The sequence below is a fragment of the Apium graveolens genome, unplaced genomic scaffold (assembly GCF_009905375.1).
Source record: "Apium graveolens cultivar Ventura unplaced genomic scaffold, ASM990537v1 ctg2870, whole genome shotgun sequence".
Classification (NCBI taxonomy): domain Eukaryota; kingdom Viridiplantae; phylum Streptophyta; class Magnoliopsida; order Apiales; family Apiaceae; genus Apium; species Apium graveolens.
Window position 1 is genome coordinate 14,154 of NW_027417827.1, and position 27,788 is coordinate 41,941.

Below are 27,788 nucleotides of genomic sequence, written 5' to 3' on the forward strand. Positions count from 1 at the left end.
TAAAATTCGTTTTAGGTCCGCGGTTGGAATCAAATCGGGCCGAATTGGGTTTTATCCCGATTTTATTTATATATTAAATATTGCTTTTATATTTTATAACTCGAACTATGAGTAGTTTAAGTACGGGAGAAAATAATATCTTGATATATTAGAGAGACTAGTTTAGACATCGAAATAAATAATAATAATTATTTTTTGCTAAATATATATTATTCTGTAATTTGGGTGAGTTGTGGAAAGAACGCGGAAATAATAATTACGGCCAATTCGCCTCAGTTATCGATCATAATTGCGGCCAAACTCGCCGGAACCCTTCGATAATCGGTACACGGTACTGGAACCAACTCCCTCCAGAGTTGAGAAATTCAACCATAAACATGCGCAGCTGCTTGAGTATTACTCACACTTAAAAAGTTAGATGTTAAGTTGTGCTAATACGTCTAATATCTTTTTTTTAAGCATGTGTTGCGATGTGGTATAGATGATTGAATTTAATATACATTTAAAATAACAGAAGCTTTGTATGTGTTATGGATATGATCACTATAAAGACAAATAAAAAAATGGAGAAGTCTACAAGGTGCCGTAAATAATTATTTTTTAATATAATATATATAAAAATATATTCAAGTTGTAATAGCTATATTAATTATATACCGTATTAAATTATATAAAAATAAAATAGTAAAAAATTTTGTAATTATTTTTCACTATATAATTAACTTTTATAAATCCAAAAGATTAAATACTAATTTATGTATTACATTAGTATAATATAACAATGAGTAGTTTTGTATTTTCTTAATTTGGAACCAATTCTATTGATTTATAATATAAAGATAAAAACAAGAAAACTCTCAAAACTGAAGAGAAAAATCATCTACATTTGCCGCCTAGTTCAGGATGATATTGACTTAACGTTAACTCTGATAATAATTTGCTTATTACTTTCTTTGTCCCAATTACTTTTATACAAATCAAATCGGTCATTTTTTGACGAAAAATTAAATATTAGTTTTATATAATTAAAAAAATTGAAAATTGTATATTAAAATAAATTATACATACTTATTTATTAATATATTTTATTTTATTTTATTTAATCATACAATATTAATATTTTAACTTTTGGTAAGCACGTATATTTGGTCAGATAAAATTTCTCAGATGACAAACCAACCCAAGCACACTGAACACATAATTATTATATAGAGGGCATTTCCTCCGCATTTTATTCCAGCAACCTGACACACAGACCACCTCTCCTCTCTCTCTCTGTCTACTCGTTCTACACACAATATATATAGATTGAAGATATACACACAGTTACAGATATATAGATACATGGGATCAGCAGCAAAGATCTGCAACGCCATGGAAATAGCAGAGGTAGCTGGAGATGGCTCCAACTCTGATATTCATCATTCTTCTCTTACCGTCGATCACACTCTCTCCCTCCTCGATATGAAACCTAGCATCCTGTAATTATCAAATCTCTCTCGCTCTCTCTCCCCCTCTCTCTCGCTCTCCCCTCCCTCCCTCCCTCTCTCTCTCTCTCCCTCTCCCTCTCCCTCCCTCCCTCCTTTGTGGTGCATATTCCTTTTTATTTCACCTCTCTCTCTCACTATCAGTCTCTCTCATTTCATTTGTTTTTGTTGTTTTTCATAGATCTTATGTGGATGTTTTTGGAGGTGTTATTATACTCCTGTATAATATTCTGTGTTTCTTTATCAAACAGGTCTTCTTGTCTGCACCTGCATTTCTCTTATGGATTAACAAGTTGTTTACAACTGATTTTCACAAACCCTAGGTTTTGGTCTTTTCACCTTCCAGCTTTTACTAGATATAGTAAACTTTTTACTTTATTTTGAATTGATTTTCATTGGTTCTACAGTTCTTTTAGCATGGAAAATTACCATAGAAGAAGCCTCAGCAGTAATGTAACTCCCTCTATCTCTCAATCTCTCTCTCTCTCTCTCATAATATTTGTTTTTTTACTTTCTGAATGAAATGTGGGCTCATGGTAGTGATAGGTTAGAACTTAGATGTATACTCTTTTTCTGTTGGTAGTTTCAGGGTTTGTCTTTTTATGGGTGGTCTCACGCGCCTCTCTATTTGTCAAAAGTCAATGAAATATCCTTTAATCAATTGTTTATGTAGGGTTTGTCTCGTCATTAGGGGATGCAGGCTGGTTGTGTTTAAAATGTGTGAACTCTTGAGTTTACTTAATTAGGGTTTGATTAAAATGGTTTGAATAGGTTTGACCAGCTATTATATTGCAATGAAATGCATGCGGATATAATAATATTAAATGCAAGGTGACTAATAAATATAATATTATAAAATTATAATTACTGAAAAAAGTAACCAATATTAGTGTAATTAGGGGTATTTTGTATTTTAATGATAGAGCGAGGGTAGAGAGAGGGTAAAATAGAGTTTTAGTATTCACTATTATAGATTCACCATTTTGCCTCAAGAATTAATAAACCCTGATTCCCAAATTTGTACTAAATTTTCTATAATTTGATCCCAATTTCATAATGGGTGATGTTACTTCTCAATATCCAGATTCTCGTTCTCCGATGTCTTTTTTGCATCCAATTTTCATTCATTTAACTTCCAACACTCTTCTTAATTATGCATGCAATGTGTTTGTGAAAATGCCTCCATAGAGTTTCAGTGGATATGTTCTCATGAGCTCCATGCTCTCTCTTGGCAAAACAGAAACGATGAATGAAATATGAAACTGTTAAGAGAGCTTTCTTGATTAAGATGGTTAGTGTTAGAAGATTATAAGCACCATGTCTAACATGTTTTGTGTTCGAAGCTTCAACAATTGCCCCTACTTCTGTTATATCTCCGCTGAAGGAACTTATGGTGCACCTAATATAGCTTCTAAAGTTTTAAGTGGTAATAATTTTTTAAAGCTTTTGTGTCAGGACCTTGTTGAATGAAATTTTTTTTGCCTGTTGTTATGGAGTGTAAAATCTTATAAACAGGGTGCATCCTGATTATACGTAAACAAGAATTGTTTTTGGCAACTTGCCTATTTGTTTCCTGAAAATCAAATTGTCAAGAAAGTTATCCTAGAGTCCCCTGCTTTTATTACAAATGGCTTGCCTCGGCCACTTCTGTTTATTGAAGGGTAGGCACGTTACTATGTGTTAGTTCTTTTATCAGTTTACATTTCTTGGTGTCTTCCCCAATATTTTTGCCTTAAGTCACCGTAATTCAGTAGTTCCCATCTCGGAGGTCTTCTTTCAGTCATTTTCTTCAAATTCTTCTGTGTAATGGTGTCACTTCTTTCATATATAAAGTTATTAGGAGTAGTCTTCTGTGCCACATACACACAAAATGATATATGCACACTCATATGCAGATTTATGTATACTGGGTGGTTGTGAACTAGTTGTAGAACTGTGGAAGAATGACTTGAGTGACTTCTGTGTTGTCTTTCACAGCAAACGATGAAAAGGCAAGAGAGACACACTTTTCTCGACAGCTCACAATTAGCAACTTTAGGGAGACAAATCCTACAAATTGATGGTACATTCCTCGATAACTAATTCTTACTTCACTTTATAATTCTTTTATTTTTTGTTTCTATATTATGTCACTGTATCTTTCCTGGTTTCAACAAAAGGGTATATCATAGGTGCTCAAATAATTTTTTCCACAAAACAGACAATCAAGGTACTGGAGAAAAGTGTTTTGATGTTGGTTGTGTTTATGAGGTTGATCATGTAAACCTTCCCAGAACCCCTGTCCAACTGAAATCAATCCATGTTGTGAAGGTAATGTGGCACATTTCAAACCCGTGTCTTTATATATGTTTAGACAGATAGATAACTTTCTTAATTTTTTGTTCATTTCCTTTTTTACTGTAAAACTGTCGCATACCCTCTTTCCATATAAAGACAATATTATGATTTCATTTGAGCTTCATAAATAAAAACAACATAATTTAAAATTTGAACCCTTCTGATCATACAAGTGTCTTCTGCACATTCTGCGAATTGTTTGATCTAAAATCGCACGACCTTGCCTAATTCCTCGTCTATCCTCACTACTTAACTCTTTTAAATTTATCTATATGTGCATTTTATATACATGTAGAACTTGAAGTTTTGAACAATTTAGTTTTATACAAAATGTTGAAATGAAGAAAAAAATTGTATTGAACAATTTGAGTCCTTGTTTTCAAGAAGTCGTAAGCTGAAACGAATGGAACTCGGTTTCCGAATAATCCTCGTAGGGGGTAGTACACGAGGTCTGGGGCAAAAATTGAGGGGGCCCATTTTTTCGATTTCTTTTCATAATTTGTCCCTATGGATTTATGAAATTGCATCCGCGTCCATTCGGGGTCGTCCGGGAGTGAATCGGAGCTGAAACGAATGGAACTCGGTTTCCGAATAATCCTCGTAGGGGGTAGTACACGAGGTCTGGGGCAAAAATTGAGGCGGCCCATTTTTTCGATTTCTTTTCATAATTTGTCCCTATGGATTTATGAAATTGCATTCGCGTCCAATCGGGGTCGTCCTGCAGTGAATCGGAGCTGAAACGAATGGAACTCCGTTTCCGAATAATCCTCGTAGGGGGTAGTACACGAGGTCTGGGGCAAAAATTGAGGCGGACCATTTTTCTGATTTCTTTTCATAATTTGTCCCTATGGATTTATGAAATTGCATCCGCGTCCATTCAGGGTCGTCTGGGAGTGAATCGGAGCTGAAACGAATGGAACTCAGTTTCCGAATAATCCTCGTAAGGGGTAGTACACGAGGTCTGGAGCAAAAATTGAGGCGGCCTATTTTTTTGATTTCTTTTCATAATTTGTCCCTATGGATTTATGAAATTGCATTCGCGTCCATTCGGGGTCGTCCGGGAGTGAATCGGAACTGAAACGAATGGAACTCGGTTTCCAAATAATCCTCGTAGGGGGTAGTACACGAGGTCTAGTGAAAAAATTGAGGGGGCCCATTTTTTTATTTCTTTTCATAATTTGTCCCTATGGATTTATGAAATTGCATCCGCGTCCATTCGGGGTCGTCCGGGAGTGAATCGGAGCTGAAACGAATGGAACTCGGTTTCCGAATAATCCTCGTAGGGGGTAGTACACGAGGTCTGGGGCAAAAATTGAGGGGGCCCATTTTTTCGATTTCTTTTCATAATTTGTCCCTATGGATTTATGAAATTGCATCCGCGTCCATTCGGGGTCGTCCGGGAGTGAATCGGAGCTGAAACGAATGGAACTCGGTTTCCGAATAATCCTCGTAGGGGGTAGTACACGAGGTCTGGGGCAAAGGTCTCAAGAATGCAGGAGCCACCTATCAAAGGTTGGTAAACAAAATTTTTAAGGATCTTATTGGTAAGACTATGGAAGTCTATGTTGATGACATGTTAGTCACGAGTCTAGTAAAGACTGATCACATAACCCATTTAAGGGAAGCTTTTGAGGTCCTGAGGTACCACAAGATGATGTTGAATCCTACGAAGTGTGCTTTCGGAGTAGGATCTGGAAAATTCTTGGGATTGATGGTCTCAAAGAGGGGAATTGAGGCTAACCCCGATAAAATCAAGGCAATCCTGGACATGGAACCCCCAAAAACTGTCAAGGATGTTCAGAAGCTCATAGGAAGGGTTGCTGCGCTAGGATGATTCATCTCCAAGTCAGGAGACAAGTGCTTGTCATTTTTCAAGTCACTAAAGAACATCAAAGACTTTGTATGGAGTGAGGAAAACCAGAAGGCATTTGAAGAGTTAAAGGAGTATATGGCCCAGGCCCCGTTGTTGGCCAAGCCAGTTCTGAATGAAGTTTTATTCTTGTACTTGGCTGTTTCAGAGAGCGCCTTGAGCGCGGTGTTGGTTAAGGAGGAACTGAAAGTCCAGAAACCCGTATACTATGTCAGCAAAATTTTGCATGGTGCTGAGTTGAATTATTCAACTATTGAGAAATTCGCTCTAGCCTTGGTAATGGCTTCAAGAAAACTGCGTCCTTACTTTCAGGCTCATCGGATTGAGGTGCTAACAAATCAGCCACTGAGAAATATCATTCACAGTCCCAAGGCAAGTGGGAGATTGATTAAGTGGACAATAGAATTGGGAGAGTTCGATCTCAAGTATAAGCCACGCACGGCCATAAAAGCCCAGGCACTAGCTGACTTCGTGGTGGAATGTACCATACCCAACCAAGAAGTCGGGGGGCAGGAAGATGCCATACCTCAAGACAAGGGAGTCGATAATGGGGGCACAGAAAAGGATGATAAAGAATATTGGGTTCTCTATTTTGATGGAGCATCAAAAACAAACTCCAGTGGAGCAGGATTGGTTCTGCAAAGCCCTGATGGGTTCTTAATTGAGTATGCTATGAAGCTAGACTTCCCAACCACAAATAATGAGGCAGAATATGAAGCCCTGATAGCTGGCCTTGGTCTAGCTGGGACACTTCGAGTCAAAAACTTGAAGGTCCGTGGAGACTCAAAGCTAATTATATCCCAGGTAAAGGGAGAATTTGAGGCAAGGGATGATACGATGGCTAAGTATGTCCGCCTAGTAAGGGCTGTGATGACCCAATTTAATGAATGTCATGTTGAACACATTCCAAGGGAAGAAAATGCTAAGGCAGATGCGCTATCAAAGTTTGCTTCATCTGAGGTTGAAGAAAGTTCAGGAAATGTGTACTTCCGAGTTTTGAAGACATGGAGCATAGATGTTAAGCTTGTGGCTCCCATAGGCCTGGGGACGTCATGGATTGATCCCATCAAGGCTCACATTCAGACCAGTTGGTTGCCAAGTGATGCAACTGAAGCACGGAAGTTAACTGTTCGAGCACTAAGGTACTCTTTGATAGATGGGATTCTGTATAAAAGATCTTTCGTGGTTCCTTACTTAAGGTGTCTCAGGCCCGATGAGGCACGCTTGGCTCTTGAGGAAGTGCATGAAGGTATTTGTGGACAACACTTGAGGGGTAGGGCCTTAGCTCATAAGATAACCCGTCTAGGCTTTTATTGGCCAGAAATGAAGGCTGATGCCAAACAATATGTAAAGAAGTGTGATCGCTGTCAGAAGCATGCACCAGTCGTCAGACAACCCCCCGAGATGCTGACCTCTATCAACTCACCTATTCCCTTTGCTATGTGGGGGATGGATATTCTAGGACCTTTCCCTATGGCCATAGCACAAAGGAAGTTTCTGATTGTAGCCATTGATTATTTCACTAAGTGGATTGAAGCCAAGCCCTTAGCCAAAATCACAACTAAGCAAGTTGCACAATTCCTGTGGGAAAACATTATGTGCCGATATGGAATTCCCCGTATCCTCGTCACTGACAATGGAACATAATTCAACAATGAGGAATTCAAGAAATATTGCGAAGAAAATGAAATTGAGTTACGGTTCACCTCTGTGGCTCACCCGCAAGCCAATGGGCAAGTAGAGGTAGCAAATCGGATAATCCTGGATGGACTAAAGAAGAGGATCGAAAAGTCAAGAAATAATTGGGTTGATGAGATACTTCCCATATTATGGGCCTATAGGACTACCTGTAGAGTCACGACAGGTGCAACTCCTTTCATGTTGGCATATGGGGCAGAAACAGTAGTTCCCGTGGAGATATCACATTCCTCTCCAAGGATTCAGGCTTTTGATGAGAAAGAAAATGAGGAAGGGCAGAGGTTATCCCTGGATTTAATCGATGAAGTGCGAGATAAAGCACATGCAAAGATAGTAGAATATCAGAAAAAAGCTTCATTCTACTACAACCTAAGGGTTAAAGAGAGGTTTTTCAAACAAGGTGATCTAGTCTTGAGAAAAATAGAGGCTTCTGGTGTCGGACAGAAAGGAAAGCTTGCCCCAAATTGGGAAGGGCCGTACAGAGTCAAGAGCGTTCAGGGTAGAGGAACCTACAAACTGGAAACTATGGATGGTTTTGAAGTCCCGAGGACCTGGCACGCACAAAACCTGAAGGTTTACTACGTGTAAGATAGGCAAAGTATGATTCTCACTTGTCATTGTGACAAGTAGGTTTAAAAGCACCTGGAAGCTTTGCTTGCGTAGGATTTTATATTCCAGTAGAATTTACATTGTCTAGTTATTATTGATTAGGGACGAACCCATGCTGTGTAAGGTTTTGGAAAACCAGACTTCATATTAAAGAATTTGAAATTAATTCAATCCGAGTATGTTTAAGGTTCAAATGCATATTAAGATTGTAAAGTTAAAATAGAAAGAGGCAAGAAAAGCAACATATACAATATAACCCCGAAGGGTAACAAGTTCTGATATGAATAAAGTTCAAAAGGAAGATATACAAAAAGTTAGGCCTTGGAAGGCTGAGATTCCTCAGAACCACTATCCGAAGTCTCCTCGGAAGTTTCAGTCATTCCTTCGGACGTCTCGGTCGTCCCCTCCGAAGTCCTTGTAGAAGTTCCCTCTGCAGGAGATGCTGGCTGTTGAGGCGCTGCTTTTGGAGGCTCTTCCACCCTGGCCTTCTTAGCGACAGGCTCAAATTCCTCCTCGGAAGAATCTTCCTCCTTTCCATCCTTGATCATATCAGCAAGCTTCTCAGTAACACCTCCAAGCTCTGGAACCCGCACAGGGCAAGGAAAGGGCGACTGCTCAAGGACCTCGGGAAACTCATCCTGGATGGCCTCCACAGCAGCGTCCCAGCCCTCCTTATAGCTAACTGGGTGAAGAAGGACGTCATGCTCCACCATCAAGTCTTTGAATTCTTGAGTGTCCATCCAGCCATCAAAGGCTTTATCCTTCTGCGCCTTCAAGATGACATTTTCGGCCCGGGCCGTCTCCAGGTCAGAAGTGGAAGAGGCCAATTGAGCTTCAAGGGCCTCAATTTTTTGGTTGGCCTCCTCCAACTTCTTGTTGGCATCTTCCAGGCCAACCTTCCAAGCCTTAGCTTGGTGAATTGCCCCTTGAAAATGGGCGTTAGCCTGCAAGAGAAACAACAAAAGTTTAGAAAAGAAGCATGAAAAGAGAAGTATAAAAGGCATAAGTAAAGTACGTACCGTCGCCAGAGCTTGGGCTCCAAACAGCTCATTCCCCTCTAAGTCCTGTTGAAGGACAAAATCTTGATAGTCCACCAGGGAGATGGAGTGCTTAGACCATTCCTTGGACAGGGCCGTGCTGCCCAATATTGAATCCTTGCCCCGGATCCCCCAAGCAGGTTGAAAATAGGCCCCTGGCCTCTGCTTGGTGCGCAAAACCTGGCTGGGGCCTTCCTCATTTGGCTTCGTTGCCTGAAGGAGGAACTCAGGGAAGCGGTCACCAAGTCGAGGGTCTTTAAAAATCTTCCCGGCCCTCTTCATCCTAGTTGTCTCCATGTCCTTCGGCTTGGTAGCCTCCTCAATCTTCTCAGCCACTGCAACAAACAAAGTCAGTTAAAAACCAATGAAATAAAAATGCAGGAAATAAAGGAGGTAAAAAAGGGAACTTACTTTTCTTATGAACGGGCGAGAGGCCGCGTTCTACCAGGACGGTTTCCCGGATAAGGTCCCAAGAATGGGAAGTACCGTTGTCTTGCGTAAGGAGGTTGAAACCTCTAGCCTCCTCCTCAGACAAAGTTATGTCATTCGGGCTCCCGTCCACGGCCAGCCCAAAAGATGATCGAAACAGGGAGCCCCAATCTCCACCCTCCCAAACAATAAACAAAAAATCTTTCTTCCACCCCAAATTGTTGTCAGGGATGGACTTCCCATTCACGATATGGGGGACAGTGGGGCGCTGGTAGATAGAAACCCATCCCGGAATTTTATCAGGGCTGTTTTTGAACTGGAAAATCTTCCTGAAGACAGCAACAGATGTGGGGACATTGTGCTTGGCGCATTGCGACAGATAGCACAGAATCAACCTCCAGGAATTAGGGGGAAGTTGGCAAGGGCTGATGCCCACATCAGCCAGTAGCAAAGGAATAAATGGGTGAAAAGGGAGTCTGATACCTGCCCTTAGAGTATCCCTATAGACGCATAGCCCGTCCTTCTTCCACTGACAGGCCCTGTCGGCCGGACCTGCAAGAACCAGCTTAAAAGGTTCCTTAATCCTGAAGCAGCTGCTAAACTTTTCCAGCTCCTTGGGGTCCCGTAAGGCGCTGATATGATCGTGTGTATCCAGATGCGCATCAGACGGGTATTCGTCCCCTCGAGTATTGATCATGTCGATTAAAGAAATATACCTCGATCAAATAGGAAACTCGTTAGACTTTCTAGCCACGTTTATCTTGGCCAAGCGAGTCATTCTTTTGTCAGCCATCTGAAAAAAGAAAGGGGCACGTAAACAGGCTATCTTAAAATGGAACACAATGGAAAAATAGACACGAAAAACAAAGGGAGGAATCTTACCTGAAAAAGGCTTTGAGCTCCGACTTGCTGTTATTGCTCTGAGAATCTTAGCAGGAGGATGAAGAAGAAAACTAAGAAATGAGAAAGTGAGGAGTAATAGACTTTCCTCATTCCTTTATATAGGAGGAGAAAGAAGTTGAAGGGACGAAAAGCCCATTAAGAACAAAGGCCCATAAGAAAAGGCCCAGAAAAAAGAATATTCCAGAATATTCCTAGGAATTCTAGGGCATTCTAAACAGGGTGTGTTAAGCCCAGCACTATTTGATAAAGCCCAATAAAGAGGCCCAACAATATTTGATAAAGCCCAATAAAAATGCCCAGCATTATCTGATAAAGCCCAATAAAGAGGCCCAGCATTATTTGATAAAGCCCAATAAAAGGCCCAGTAATAAAAAGGCCCAACTCCAATTAGGATTTGGAAAATTCAATTTTAGCCCTAAAAGATGTAAGGCCCAATGAAGAGGTCTAAAACAAGACCAGAATCCAGGTCGAGGTCCAGGTCGTAAATCCTGCCCGAAATCTTTCGAGCAGACACCCGAAAATAACGGGTAATAAAGACCAGAATTCAGGTCGAAGTCCAGGTCGTGAATCCTGCTCGAAAACTTTCGAGCAGACACCCGAAAATAACGGACAAAAAAGACCAGGATTCAGGTCGAAATCCAGGTCGTGATCCCTGCCCGAAATTTTTCGACTAGGCTCACGAAAACAGCGGAAAAAATAGGATTAAATTGAAGTCGAAACTTCGACCAGGAATGAGGTCGAATTAGCCAAGCATCTTTCAGGAATAGGGATTAAAAACCCAGGTCGAATTTCGACTAGGATCCTGGTCGAAATCCAGGTCGTGGATTCTAGTCGAAATCCTTCGACCAGGAATCAAGAAAACCAAATAATTTTTGACCAGGATTCAGGTCGAAATTTCGACTAGGATCCTGGTCGAAATCCTAGTCGATGGGCTCAAAATCAGAAGCTAAAAGTGGGGAATTGACGACCTAGATCCAGGTCGAAATTTCGACTAGGATCCTGGTCGAAATCCAGGTCGTGGATCCTAGTCGAAATCCTTCGACCAGGATGACAAGTCTGACCCCTATTTTCGACTAGGATCCAGGTCGAAATTTCGACTAGGATCCTGGTCGAAAAAGGGCTGGAAATATGAAAAATCCAGAAAATTAGGGAAAATCCCAGAAAATTAGGGAAAAATCCCAGAAAAAAAGGAAAAATCCCAGAAAAAATTAGGGAAAAATCCAGAAAATAAGGAAAAATCCCGGAAAAATTAGGGAAAAATCCAGAAAATAAGGAAAAATCCCAGAAAAATTAGGGAAAAATCCAGAAAATAAGGAAAAATCCCAGAAAAATTAGGGGAAAATCCAGAAAATAAGGAGAAATCCTAGAAAAATTAGGGAAAAACCCCGGAAATAAGGGAAATATTCATGGAAATCAAAATAATTCCTGAATAAAAGGAAAAATTCGTTGTAAACGTGTAGGTCGCTCCACACTTTACGCAAGAACGAAACCCTGTAAGGGAATGAATAGACTTAAGTTCTGCGAAACCTAATCAATGTTTCCAAAAAGTTGGGGGGCAAATGATAGGGATAAATAAATCCTGATTTTATAATTAATGGGCTGCTGGGCCCAATAAGAAGATGTATGATATTCAGACCAGAAAGGTTAAGCCTGATGGACCAGATCAGGCCTGGTGGAATAAAAAAGGCCCAAAAGCCCTGATTATTAATTAATTTCGTAATTAATTAATAAGGGAAAAATCAGTTATTGAGAAGAGTCCCGATGAGGATATAAATCCTTATAGATTAGCCTCAAGGGGACCTAAAAGGATAAGGAATCAGTTTCCTACTATCTATGTATCCAAAGTCCATTCTAATTATGAGACTTACCCACCAAGTCTCCTATACCAAGTCCAATTCAAGGACCGCCAACATCTATATAAGGGGTCTCACCCCATAAATCAGAACTACATTTTTTGACTTGATCCTTGGCAATCAGCAAGGTACGTAGGCATCTTGTTAAGGCAGATTGAGTCACGAAACACAAGAGCAGTCAAATCGAGCCTTGAAGCTCACGTTCCTTATTATTAAACACAACAATTATATATACTAGTTTTAATCCATAATAACTGCATATATCCAAGTGCCACTAACCCAAATTATGTGACTGTTTATATGTTACCCAAAATATAAGTCAAGTCAAGAAGGACTGTTTCATATTTAACCATAAATAAGTTAAGTAAAGAATCAGGATTTATTATCAGAACTTAGACTTATATCAGAACTTCACAGTCATCAGGCAATGACTTCTTAACTCTAAAAGTGAATGTTTTATTCCTGTAATTTCACACAAAGACTGATATGGTTTCCTTAGAAATTAATCATCAGAACTTTCATCAGAGCTTGTCCTCAGAATTATATGCAATTGACACATTAACTTTTCATCTAAAACAACATTGATCACCACAGTAATTTTCATCATTCATATGGAGTGTAAGTGTGTAAATTCAGCTAAATATCAAATAAGGAGTAAAGTCTGATTCACTTCAATACATCTTAGAAATAAGGAATAACTAAGAACTTTGCTCAAAATCTGTCATGATTCTGAAGTTTACGTTAGAATGAGTTCATGCATGAGTCCACCTCAACTGTTTTGTGCTCATTTTATGCATCTTTTGAAATACCTTTTTATAGTGGCTTCTCAGTGTAAGTGAGTCACGACTGCTTATCAGAATTTATGCTATTTATCAGAGTATTTCTCCAGTAATCAGATAATGTGAAAAGTCACCAAGAAAATTTTATTTTTGCTTTTCTAATGCATATTACATAATACCAGTAATGCACTTGGGTCATCCCTTTCACATTTTTATTTCTCTAGATCTCAAAGGAATACCTGATATTTATTCTTTTCTTTTATTTTTCTTTTGATATGTGAGGTTTATTAGCACTTAGTACATCCATCAGATTTACTAACATCAGAACTTAACAGATAAGAAGCACTATTCTAGTTTTTGACTTAGTAATAAGATACACAAAGTAAACTTTAACTAAGCTCAATATCAAAATTTGCTTATGTTAAGAGGGTTCCATATAAACAATTACTTCAAACATGGGATCTTTAGTATATTAAAGACTACTATGTCAGCATCTAGCACGGTTATCCTCATTGGATTGAATAGTCACAGAAACATTCATATCACTATCAGAGTTTAGAAATTCACATCAGATAACAATCAGCACTTAAGGAATTTTTCAATTAAGCACAGAATACACAAAGAGATTAATATCTGTAAATACTGATCATAATATATGATGTAATAGAACATAAACTAAGCAGATTTAGAGAAAGAACCTGAAACCATTCCAAGTTCATTTACCAGTCTTGTAAAAGTAGCTTCACACAATAGTTTTGTGAAGATATCTACTAGTTGTTGATCTGTTGGAACAAAATACAATTCCACTATACCTTCATCCACATGTTCCCTTATGAAATGGTACCTTATACTGATGTGCTTTGTCATGGAGTGCTGAACTGGATTGCCTGTCATAGCAATATCACTTTGATTATCACAGTAAATAGGGATTTTAGAAAGTTCTAACCTATAATCCAGTAACTGATTGTTCATCCAAAGAATCTGTGCACAACAGCTTCCTGCAGAAATATATTTTGCCTCTGCAGTTGATGTGGAAATTGACTTTTGTTTCTTGCTAAACCAAAAAACTAATCTGCCTCCAAGAAATTGGCAGCTTCCACTTGTGCTTTTCCTGTCAATTTTGCAACCTGCAAAATCTGCATCTGAGTAACCTATTAGCTTAAAGTCTGATTCGCTAGGATACCATAATCCTAGATCAACTGTACCCTTAAGGTACTTGAAAATCCTTTTCACAGCTATTAAGTGAGGTTCTCTTGGATCTGCTTGAAATCTTGCACAAAGACAGGTAGCATACATGATATCAGGTCTACTTGTAGTTAGATAGAGTAATGAGCCAATCATACCTCTGTAATCAGTAATATCTACTGATTTACCAGTATCCTTGTCCAATTTTGTTGCAGTGGCCATGGGAGTGGATGCACTTGAACAGTCTTGCATTCCAATTTTTTTCAACAAATTTCCGGTGTACTTAGATTGACAAATAAAAGTTCCTTCATCATTCTGCTTGACTTGAAGGCCCAGAAAATAGCTAAGTTCTCCTATCATACTCATTTGATATCTTGACTGCATCAGCTTGGCAAACTTCTTACAAAGTTTGTCATTTGTAGAACCAAAGATGATATCATCAACATATATCTGTACCAAAAGTAAGTCCTTCCCATGGTTGAGATAAAATAGTGTCTTGTCAATAGTTCCTCTGGTAAATCCACTTTCCAGTAAAAACTTGGCTAAAGTCTCATACCATGCTCTTGGAGCTTGCTTAAGGCCATAGAGTGCTTTGTCAAGCCTGTAGACATGATTTGGAAATTTGGGATCTACAAAGCCTGGAGGTTGCTCAACATATACTTCTTCCTCCAATTCTCCATTGAGAAAAGCACTCTTCACATCCATTTGAAAGACTTTAAACTTCTTGTGAGCAACATAAGCCAAAAAGATTCTTATGGCTTCCAATCTTGCAACTGGTGCAAATGTTTCATCATAGTCAATTCCCTCCTGTTGAGAGTAGCCTTTTGCAATCAGCCTAACTTTATTCCTTGTAATTACGCCGTCACTGTCAGTTTTGTTTCTGAACACCCATTTCATACCAACAACTGATCTGTTCTTTGGTCTTGGCACCAGGGTCCAGACTTTATTTCTTTCAAATTCATTTAACTCTTCCTGCATTGCTTGCACCCAATCAGCATCTTGAAGAGCTTCTTCAACTTTCTTTGGTTCAGTCTGAGAGAGAAAGGAATGATAGAGACATTCATTCGATGTTGCTGTTCTAGTTCTGACACCTGCTTCAGGATCTCCAATAATCAAGTCAGGTGTATGTGCTTTAGTCCACTTTCTTGCAGATGGAAGGTGATCTCTAGAACTGGATGCTCCCCCATAATCCATGTTGTCTCCATCAACATTTTCTGATGCTCCCCCTGAAATTATGCTCTCTGAGTTGGATCCTTCAGAATTTGAGTTTCCAGAATTATCAGAACTTGGCTTATCAAAACTTGATGAACCAGAACTTGAAGAGCCTATTTTTGGTTCTGATGCTTCTTGAGATATGGTTGAATCTTCAATATGTTCCCCTTGCACAGGTGCATCTTCCTTTGGTGTAGTCACCATAGTTTCAATTACATCAGAGTTTAATCCATCAGAGTTTGCAGTATCAGGATTTAGTCTATCAGAATTTACAGAATCTGAATTTAAATCTTCATTCTCAAATCTCAGCTGATCATGATCATTGAAATCTTCAAGTCCAGTAATCTTTTTATCATCAAAAGAGACATTGATAGATTCTATGACAACCCTTGTTCTTAAATTATAGACTCTGAAGGCTTTTGTGGAAAGTGGATATCCAACAAAAATTCCTTCATCTGATTTTAGATCAAACTTGGATAGCTGTTCAGGATGAGTCTTAAGAACAAAACACTTGCATCCAAATACATGAAAATACTTCAGATTTGGCTTCTTTTTCTTCACCATCTCATTTGATGTCTTTCCATGCTTGTTGATAAGTGTTGCATTCTGAGTAAAACAAGCAGTCTACACAGCTTCAGCCCAAAAGTAGGTTGGTAACTTTGCTTGATCAAGCATAGTTCGTGCAACTTCAATAAGAGTTCTATTCTTTCTTTCAACAACTCCATTTTGCTGTGGAGTTCCAGGAGCAGAAAATTCCTGCTTTATTCCATGGTCTTTGCAGAACTCTTCCATGATCAAATTCTTGAATTCAGTGCCATTATCACTTCTTATTATCTTCACAGAGTCTTTGACCAATTTATCCAGTTGTTTGACATGATCAATCAAGATAGATGCAGTCTCACATTTCGTGTGCAAGAAATACACCCATGTGTATCTGGTGAACTCATCTACTATGACCATAGCATATTTCTTCTTTGCAATAGACATGACATTCACTGGACCAAATAGATCAACATGCAGCAGGTGATGAGGCTCAAGAATTGATGATTCAGTTATACTCTTGAAAGTAGATTTTCTTTGTTTTGCCTTTTGACAAGAATCACAAAGGCCATCAGGAGCAAATACTGACTTTGGTAGTCCTCTCACAAGATCTTTCTTGACAAGCTCATTTATATTGTTGAAATTTAAATGAGAGAGTTTCTTGTGCCAATTCCAGCTTTCTTCAATTGATGTTCTGCCTAGCAAACAGACTGCAGAACCATCAGAACTTGTTGAAAGCTTAGCTTCATAAATGTTACCATGCCTGTATCCTTTCAGAACAACTTTGCCTGTAGATTTGCTTACAACTTCACAGTGTTCTTCAAAGAAATCCACATGATAAGCTCTGTCACAGATTTGACTCACACTCAGCAAATTGTGTTTAAGTCCTGAGACCAGAGCTACTTTTTCAATGATGACATTCCCAAGATTGATATTGCCATATCCCAGAGTTTTTCCCATGTTGCCATCTCCATAGAAACACTTGGGCCAGCTTTCTCCACAAAGTCTGATAGCAGGGCTTTGTTTCCAGTCATATGTCCTGAACATCCACTGTCCAGAACTAGGATGTTTTTCCTGTTGCCCTGCAAACACAACGACCACTATTGATTAGTTTTGAGGATCCAGACTTGCTTGGATCCTTTGGCCTTATTAAGTTTGTTAACATTTGCAGCGGATTTAGTATCAGAGTTTATGTCAACAATTTTCTTATCAGAATTTACATTATCAGACTTTGCATCAGAACTTATACTAGAAGGAACAATACTAACTTTCTTTAAAGAAGGTTTTATTTGATAATAATCATAGTACAGACTATGATATTCCTTACAAGTATAAATAGAATGTCATAAACTACCACAATGAAAACAAGGATTTTGTGGCTTATATCTAACAGACTGACTCTTAACTCCTGATTTTGAAGGTAAGGAGTTTAAGTTCTTATTCTTCCTGCAAAAAGAAGCCAGATGGTTAGAACTTCCACAGTTATGACATGTTTTTCTAGGAGCATTAGGAACAGGCTTATAATCATTGCTTTTATTCACACCTTCCTTTACATTCCTATTTTTCCTAGGTGATTTTACCTTGTTTACATTCTTAATATCTTTCAGCTTATGCTTAAGCTGCTTCTTAGTCATTAAGCCTAAGTTAACTTCAGTTGGCTTAACCTGTTTTATTTTATCAGAAGTTAATTCCTCTTTAACTTCTGATTTATCATTATCAGACTTTACAGGTACAAACTTAACAGGTTTTACCTTGGGCTTTTATTTAACAACTATAGGCTCAATTTCTACAGTTTCTTTTTCATCTCCATAACCTAAGCCCTCTTTCCAGTTTCCACTACTTAACAAATTCTGAGTTATTCTGCCAGAGTTAGTCCAAGTCCTGATTATCTCTCTTTCCTTTTCTAACTCAGTTTTTAGAGATTCATTCATTTTTAGCACTTCATCCCTAACATAAAAGGCATCATCTCTATCTTTCTGAGTTTGATGGAACATAACCAACTCCTTTTCTAAGAAATCACTCATTTTCTTAAAGTCCAGGTTTTTGGAGTATTAGATGATTTTATAATGATTTATGAATTATTAATTATTTTCCAGAATAATTACAAAATTATTTTATAAAGCCTGAAATCGTCCGACTTCAACCATTTTTACGTTTTTACAACCCGAAACTCTTCCAAAAACTCCTTCTTAACCTAATCTGGTAATTCCATACATTTTCCGTGTTTTGACCTTTTCGATCCGGATTACGGTTTGACCCGTGTGCGACCCAGCACAAAATTTTCGTTACGACAATCATTTCGGTAAATCAACGAAACCCGTATTTTCAAAAGACGGGATATTGTTACATTATTTTCGTATAAAGTGTTTTATAAAAAGCCCGGTGTGGATAATTATCCAATACGGGTATCAAATCGGATCGTTTCCGTGATTACTTAGCGGCTAAACAACTAATTTAACGATCCAAAACGATCCAGAACGAACCAATATTCCGTAAATATAAATAGCATATTTTTTATTTCATTTTATTCGTTTATTCATTTATAATCAGTAAAAATATAGTAATCACAGAGAAAAACCCTTAAAAATGATACATTCCCGAGAATCAAACGCACGAACGAGGACGTTACCGAACTCTGATTCAAGCGTGCAACATATCAAAACGAAGCTCTCGAAAAACTCTACCTTAATCCACCATCTGTTTTTGCCCCGAATTCAAGGTATTTTTCTGATTTAATTATTTAAATTCGAATTATTTATGAATTAAAATAGGAATTTTTGTTCTTGATGTTGTTTGTATGATTTGATGCCATAATCATATAGATAATTTTCTCCTGATGAATTTGGTATATTATATGTCAAAAATAGAGGTCAATAACATGTTTAATTTTGAGTTTGATTTTCGGAATTTGGAGTTAGGGTTTATAATTGATATGAATGTTCTTAATTCGAATTAGGGGATTCGTTTCCGTTGATTCTGGGTTGAATTAAGTAGTTCCAGTCGACAGATCGTGTAAAAACAAGAAGATACATGTAATCATCTGCCTTTATGGAAGCCGGAATTGGTTCATCAGAAAATCTCCGAACTCGCCGGCGTTAATGGCGAGTTCGTCGGAGATTTCGTTCTGGGGGTTGTAAAACCGAACTGAAGCTATATTTAAATTGTTGTTGGGATAGGGAATCGATTTGAGTATAGATACAATTCAAACGACTCATTAATCGATTGAATTAGCCCCGCCGGAACAAGTTACCAGCCGCCAGAAACTGTTTTTTTCGCCGGTGTTCTTCAGACTTGGCGACCCGTTCGGGTCAAGTGTGACCCGGGGATTTGACCCGTTTTCAAACCTTGTTTTCTCCTAATTCGGAAATCAGAAATTGTTTCTGTAATTTTCTTTTTAAAATAATTCAAAATTTCTGTTTTTAATTTCTAAAATTCATTATTTATTTCTGAAAATTATTTTTAATTCTAAAATAAATCTTAATTATTTAATTAATTAATTTTAGTTGATAATTAATTATTTAATTAGTCAATTAATTTAAATATTAATTGATTAATTAATTTAATCAGTTATTAATTAATTTTAAATGATTATTTAATTGGATTTAATTATTTAAAATTGATTGAAAAATTCTGAAAAATAGTTTTGAGCTTTAAAATATTATTTTAAATTATTTCCAGGGCTCGATAATTATTATAAAATAATTTTAAAGTCATATTTAGGTATTCGGACCTTATTATTTGATTATTAAATGATTCAGAGACCGTTTTAATTCCGAAAAATGTTCAAAAATTCATAATAAATCAACCGTTCGTCCGTTTAATACGAAATGAACGCCTCTAGACTCAGAAAAATATATTTCTTCTATTAAAAATATTTTTGAGACCTAAATTCCTTTGTATCTAAAGGATGTTTGTTTTAGGGATCATTTCGAGTCAATAATTGATTGATAAAATATTCTTTTTGACCCGATTTCAATTCTAAACGTATTAAGACCTATCTTTTGTCAATTCAACTTATGTGCTTCATGAATTACGTGATTATGTGTTATATGATTACATGCCTTATGTGTACGTGTTATGTGGAAAATGAGTCAGCGTGTCTTTTAAACATTACCTGATTATGATGTGATCCTTATCTATTATTATCGGGCGGGTAGACGATAGGAATAAATGTATAGACTAGACAATTATATGTTGTCAGTTTATTAAATAGTGTCTTTTATAATAGATACACATAGTGCGAGGCATTCGAAGCCAGACATGATTGTAGATGTAAAGCCTGATTGCGTATGATAATGAAATGAGTGGATTCAGAATAAAGATAAACCTAAGAGAGTAAATGATAAGAAAGGTCAAGTAGCCTGTCAAAGGAAATACAGATGCAACAGGACTGAGTGTTATGGCAGTTAGTTAAAGATCAAGGGATTATCAATCGAGACAAGTATTCCAGAACTTTCTTTTAAATACTGCAAGTATTCCTAACCTTTCTCCTAAAATACTGTAAATATTTATTCGCTCCTATTCTAAGTTCAGAATAGTTAACTGTTTTATATTTCGCTGCAATTACTCTGATTATGCACGTTCCTTTCATTATTGTTCATATAATTCGATTGCTCTCTTGAGCAAATACCCATTCTTTTGGGTTATTTGCAAACCCTGAATAGGGATATTTAGAAATTAAAGTAATTTGACACCAAAATACTCTAAGGACTGGATGGTTACGATACGGGACGGGTATAACCCGAACCCTTGATTATTAGGCCATAGTTGCCTGGGTGCCCCATATGTTGGTTGGGTCTATGCAGTTGGGTATAGATCCGCACTGTATCCTGACTGATCAGCAGGTTATAGTGCATATGTTGGTTCTTGTTTCCAGTCTAATTTATTGTTGATCGCCATTAACGGTATTCCTTTCTGAGTAGTTCATTATTACATACTCATACAAGAGTTAATTCAAAAGATGAAATATTGAAACAATTACTGTCCTTTTTCGGGAAAATGCGATTTATGATTAAAGGCCAATGAGGGCCGCTATTTTGTTCGCTCAACTATTTAAATATGTAAAGTCGTTTTTTAAAATCATACAACAACCGTTTCTAGGACTTTTCTGATCTGATATTTGGAAACCATTTATGATACTTGCTGGGCATTTTTGGCTCACTCTTGCTTTGTCAATTCTTATTTCTGCCAGAAACAGAGAAGGATAAAAATGAATAGCTTAGATAGACAACAGAAGTTCGAGAAATCTCCGATGCGAGAGGTTGAAGAAGTTGGAAAAATATGATACGAGCATTAGTTCAAAGGTATTTACACTTGTATTCTAGTTATTAATGTGAGTTGTAAAGAGGTAGATTCTTGTTTCATACAATAACCTGTAAACGATCCGGATTCAAGAGGTTATTTATTTATTTCTTTACTTTATTTAAAGTTGTGTAGTGACACCCAATCCTGACCCCGGATTTGGGGGTGTTACAGTTGGCATCAGAGCTGTAGGTTATTGGTCACTGAAATAAGAATAGGTGAGAGTAAGATAGGAATGATAGGTCGTACAAGATAGGAAAGACCCTAGGCATGCTCAGGTTGAGTGAAGTTGAGTGCGAATTAGGGTTAGCAGATCCGATATGGAGGTTGATAATATAGGATTGTTGAGAAAGGGTAAGGAGAATATCGTAACATTATGGGTGTATTGAGTTCTCAGATCCTATAATTATGAGGAATCGAGGGATCGACGGAGACTGGGTATGTTACCCTACTTTTCATGTGGTTTTGAAGAAAACGCGATTGATTTTGTGAGCACTTGTGTAAGGTAAGATAGGTGAGTATTGGTACGATTTAACTTAGAATTGGGTAGTAGGACGAGCTTCACGCTGGAGGCAACAAGTTGATGGAAGCTGATGAAGAACCAACGTTGCACGTTTCGAAGGCACCACCGCTACGGGAAGATTCCTATCACTTATCAGGAGTTGCGCAAGGAATGATAGCTACCTTAATAGGTATAGGTAAGACTAGCAAGAAGATGCGACCCTATCTACAGACGGAACGTTGAATCGCATGCGTGGTTGTAAGCATAATGTCAAGAATGATGACAAGAATATAAAAGACAATGGCAGACGTCAGCATTGGGTTCGAGTTAGAAATAAAATGATATACGAAGGTAAATGAAGTTTCGTCGACTAATAAGTATGAGCAAAATTCAAGGAAGAGTAGAAGATGTACCAAAATTGGAGAGACCCTTATATGGGCATTCCTTTAATTAGATATTTCATTAGCGGATCAAGAGAATAGCAAGTAACTTATATAGTAATAATGACCAAATAATTGATTTTCAAAATTTTAAAATGAAATTTCGGAGAAGATTTTCTTAATCAACTTTTAGAAGATTTTTGTATGAAATGAGTTTTACAATTTGGTTGTCGAATTACTATTTATGTTCTTGTTATTATAAAAAGAAAATGAGTTAAAGAGAAGAATGGTTATAGACTCAGGACCAAGTAGACCCACTAATAAGAAGAAAGTTTAAAGTTTCTGTGAAAGACGAGAGTAATCTTTATTTAAATAATACCAACAATTAAATAAACATGTTACAATATTATTTACCCAATTCATGAAATTGTTAAAATTTAACGAGATTCGTAAGTTAAACAAACAGCGGATGACTGAAGGAAATGGAAGAATTTTCCAGATAATTGGAGAATAATAGAATTTCTATCGACGGAGTTGAGACGTTGCGAGATCGACTGTTACCTTATGTGGCATAAAGGAAATTGGAAGTAATAATTATAAATTTCGTAGGAACGCGATTACGATCGAATCATTAAAGCATTTGATGTGAAGGCATTTCTAGACGACATTTTGAAGATATAATGTGACCTAAATTGTGAATCTCTCATTCAACTGGTTTCTGAAGGCAAAATTAGGTGAAGCGTGGGAGGTGATCAACATCGAAATTCCTCTTCTTAATACGATAGCGTATGTTCTTCTTGATTCTTAGATATGTATAAGTTTCTTTTGTGGATAAATCATATGAGGTGAAGACGAAAGAAAATTTGTTGTATTCCTTCTGAATTGTTTCTCTCCTCAAACCACTAATTTCTGATGGAGACAAGCAGTGTTGTGATGTGACGCTTTATCGAAATGATGAAGAGTCGGGTGGGACGCCACCTAATCATGTGTTGTATGCCATATAGTACGAAAGACTGTCCATCTTGAGTATGAATATGGTTGTCTCATTCACATCTAAATCTTCACTCATTCTTTTTCCTTTAATTTACTAGAATCACAAATTCTCCTAATCGTTTGTGGCATTGTTATTCCTTATTCAGTTTTCAATCAAAGTCATATTCACAAACTCTCCTCTTGCGTATAGTCTGTTCTCTGACGATTTCAAAAGAAATTAAATAATGTGGCACGTGGAATCATACAACAAACATAGATACGACTGCAAACCGATAAATGGTGGACATCTGCGGGTAAGGGAGAAGGAATTCATCGATAACATGGACGGGGCGAAGACATCAAGTCAGACAGTTGTTCGTGTTATGAGAATCTCATCAGTACGATAGATTGCGGTAATATGATGTGCATCAACTCAGAGGATTTAGACGTGAAATGAATGGTTAGCGAACCCTAACGAATAAATTAGTTATAAAATAAGGAAGTAAGGCTGTATACAAAGCAAACGAGTGTCGGGACAACAATTGGGGATCAAGGGAATTCTAAGCACTGAATCAGACAGGCAATTAATATGTGAAATATCCTTTCATCGTGGAAAGATATTTGCCATGAAGATTCAAGATTAAAGAAATCTTAATTGCAAACAAATTTTAAACGTGTTCTTCAAGAGATTGTGAAGTTCTCTAACTTAAGTAAATGAGTGATGGCAAATTTAATACCCATAAGCGCGCTAGAGACGAAAGTTTGATACGGGAACATAAGTGGAGATGAATCAAGGGTGACTTGACTGTGAAACCTTTTAAGAAATAATGATTTGGCAATTGAGTTTCCACCAAACTGTGGCGATGATAATGAAAACCATGCGTAATTATCAAAAGATAAACGGATTAGTTAATGAAATTAAGTGCGTATCGTCAATAATAGATGATTGGTGTAACCAATGGAAGGATGCGGTATACTTTTTAAGAGTAACTATACACAATTAGTAACGACAATAAATAAGTTAAAATACTCGCAAAATAAAATTTTAAAACACGAGATAAATTTTAAAGCTTACTGATAAAATTTTGTAATATTCTGAAAGAACTGGGAAGAGAATAGTTATATTAATCCTTGTTGATTCGAGACCTTAAAAATCTCATTTCAAAAAATATATATTGCCAGTTAATCATACCTATACTAATCAAAATGATATAGTCTGAGCTATGGTGGATGGATGAATTTGGTTGATGGATATAGATGGATGTGATTGTAGATGATTTGGTAGATTGATGGTGTCAGCTTGAGTCCGACTGGTAGTTGATGGTATAGGAGAGGTGCTGCCCAAATTTTCAGAAATTACTCTACATATAAGGATAAAGAAGTATATTCTCACTCCCAGTTGTACTTCAAATGGTTGTGATTTCGGTTCTTGAGAAAGAATGTTATGATCAAACTGACTTTATGTAATTGGTCTTTGATTCTAGTTAGCTAGTCTTCACTTGGCTTAAGTGATCAGTTAAAAGAGTTAATTGATAAACCTTACCAACTAATGGTTAGTTAAATGGAGATCGATACCAATTAGATTGAGTCGAGCTCTAAAATGATTTTTATATCCAAAATCAAAGCGGTTAACAAATTGAAGGAAGTGATGGCATTAGCAGGAATCGAAAGTTTAGTAGAATTAGCATGATATTACCACATATATGTGCGAGACTTTATCTAGATGAATACGCTCTTTTCGATAAACAAGAGGAACATAAAGTAATTGGTACATGCTAGTAAGAAGAAAATTTTCAAGAACTGAAGGTTCAAGATAAAGCAAAGAGATTCTATCATCTGTAATAGTATTCCAGGAAAGACTTGAAAGTATACCCATATCGAATGGCGATTGAATAAAAGTTTTTGAAAGCTCGCAAATCCAATTATCCGATGTAAGACGAAGACTAATGAAATACACATGTGAACTTGGGAAGAAGAAATATTATAAATAAAATCCTTTTATTAACTTCAGAACTGGTTACCTAATAATGCACATATTAATATTATCAACTTCCTTATATTAGAAGAGTTAATGAGTAATGAAAATGAAGAACTAAATAAGAAAAGAAGTGGAATCAAAAGGATGATAAAGAAATGTTATAAATAATCCAGGATATATGTTGTGAACATCAGATATGCCAGAACTAATAGGGGAATGAAGTAAAACACCGGCAATTGAAGACAAGAATTTCATTCAAAGAATGCGCGTAAGCAGGGAAGATTAAACAACAGTATTCGTGGCAAACTATTATAGAAGAACGATACAAGGAATCTCATATCGGAATTCTCCATAATTAAAGTGAAGTCCCGAAGATTCTAACGAATGATTTACCAAGGTTACCTCGGGAAATGAAATAAAAATTTCCATCAGTTACTGTATGAGTCAAGCTGGTGTCAAAAGCACTGTATCGTATAACCCATTAGAAATGAGATATTGAGTAAAGGAAAACTTCAGAAATGTGGAATGCAAGAATAATGAAATAAAGGGTACTTCGCGCTATACATAAAAGTGATCATGGAAAAAAAGGAGGTATGAAGTCACGCATCAGTTATCATAAATTGTAAGTCTGAAGATTTAATAAACGTAATGTATAAGGAATAATGGGATAGTGTGATTGTATTTATTAATAACATCCTCGCCCATTCAAGAATTAAGGAAGACCAAGTGGAACACCTGGAGATATTGTTAGGAATGTATGTGCATTAGTTTGATGATATGTTTAACAAAACACTTAAGTAGAAATTTAGTGTCTGTAGCCTCAACGGATAAGACCACTTTGGTTATCCGTTGATGGTGTAGCTTTACTTAGAAATAAGTCTAGTGTTGTAGCATATTTCAGTCTCTGTATTTAAAATGTAATTCTTAGAAGTTGAGAGAAACTATGAGTCATGTTGACTACTAGATGATATGCAGATAGGAAGGCCAATTGTAAATACTTCATGCCTTGTAATTTTGTATAAATGAAGTGGTATCAACGGATGACTTAAAGACCTTCAACGGATGAGAAGCTAAGCTTCAACGGATGTCTCTAAAGCTTCAACGGATAAAGTCATCAACGGATGAGTGCATCAACGGATGAAAGCTTCAACGGATAAAGTCATCAACGGATGAGTGCATCAACGGATGAAAGCTTCAACGGATGTTCTGATGATTAGTCGTTGATAAGTGGTAGTTGTACCTACAAACAGAGGCACATGGGTTGATAGAGACAACTGAGATGTGGAAGCCGAATTTCAGGAACAACAGAAAAAGCAGCCGTTCTTCTTTAGTACAAAGATGCAATAGTCAACAAAGTACTAGAGTGAACAGGAAAAGAAGCAAGTGAAGAACTTATTTTATTACTGTATTTTATATTAGTTTTCACTTGTACACTTGGTAATATATAAACCAAGCAGAAGCTAGTAATTAGATGTGAGATTTTCCAGAGCTATTTAGAAAAATATTGAGAGAAAATTCATCTAGTTTGTACTAGGATGCAGCTGTGATCAACATTGTTGAATCACAGATTTTCTAAAAATACCATCTCTGGTGGAACAACAAATCCACCAGAAAAGTTTTAAAGGTCTGTTGTGTTCTTTACATTTGTGCCTGAATATACATCTGTCTGCATTAGCTTAAAAGCAATTCACACACTTGTTCATCTTGAACACACAGCTTTCATAAAACTGCTCAAAACTTGAAAAAGTTTTGAGATTTACATTCAACCCCCCCTTCTGTAAATCTCATTGTTAGTCCTCTAGGAATAACAATTGGTATCAGAGCCAGCTCTTGACATACAAAGAGTTTAAAGATCTTGGAAACTAACAAAGATGAGTAAGAAGGATATTGGAGTAAAGATCCCAGTTCTTGACAAAGACAGTTATCACCATTGGAAGGTGAAAATGCACCTTCATCTACTCTCCCAAGATGAAGGTTATGTAAACTGCATTGAGAATGGTCCTCACATTCCCCACAAAGTAGCCACAGTTGCTACAGCCACAGTTGTTACAGCCACAGTTGCTGTTGGTCAATCCATTCCAAAACCTAGAGCAGAATGGACAATGGAAGACACAGAAGAAGTCCACAAGGATAAGAAGGCTATGAACATTTTGTTTAATGGTCTTGACAAGGACATGTTTGATAATGTGATAAATTGCTCAACTGCCAAAGAGGTTTGGGACACAGTTCAGCTGCTGTGTGAAGGTACAGAACAAGTGAGAGAAAACAAAATGCAGCTTCTCATTCAACAGTATGAGTACTTTCATTTTGAAGAAAATGAATCTTTAAATGAAACATTCAATAGGTTCCAAAAGCTGTTGAATGGACCGAAGCTGTATGGAAGAGTGTACCAGGTGAAGGATTCAAATCTTAAATTTTTAAGATCCTTGCCAAAGGAATGGAAACCCATGACTGTCTCCTTAAGAAACTCTCAAGATTATAAGGACTTCACTCTTGAAAGATTGTATGGAATCTTGAAGACTTATGAACTAGGCTGGAACAGGATGAGGTATTGGAGAAGGGGAGAAAGAAAGGAAGTTCAGTTGCATTGGTAGCTGAAGATGAGAGGAAATGCAGACAAGAAACTGTGAGATCTACATCAAACTCCAAAGATGGTATAAGAAATCAGGAATCAAGCAAGGGGAAAGAGCAAGTTGCTGAAAATGAAGACAACTCC

At 37.1% G+C, this 27,788-nt stretch overlaps 1 long non-coding RNA gene across 1 annotated transcript; it reads left to right on the top strand.

Moving 5' to 3' along the window:
• The first annotated feature begins 2,427 nt into the window (after positions 1-2,427).
• Positions 2,428-21,291, top strand: LOC141700743 (uncharacterized). The gene is made up of 4 exons (XR_012566478.1): positions 2,428-2,913; positions 3,465-3,549; positions 3,688-3,797; positions 21,131-21,291. It is a non-coding gene; the product is annotated as an uncharacterized LOC141700743 (long non-coding RNA).
• Positions 21,292-27,788: the final 6,497 nt, after the last annotated feature.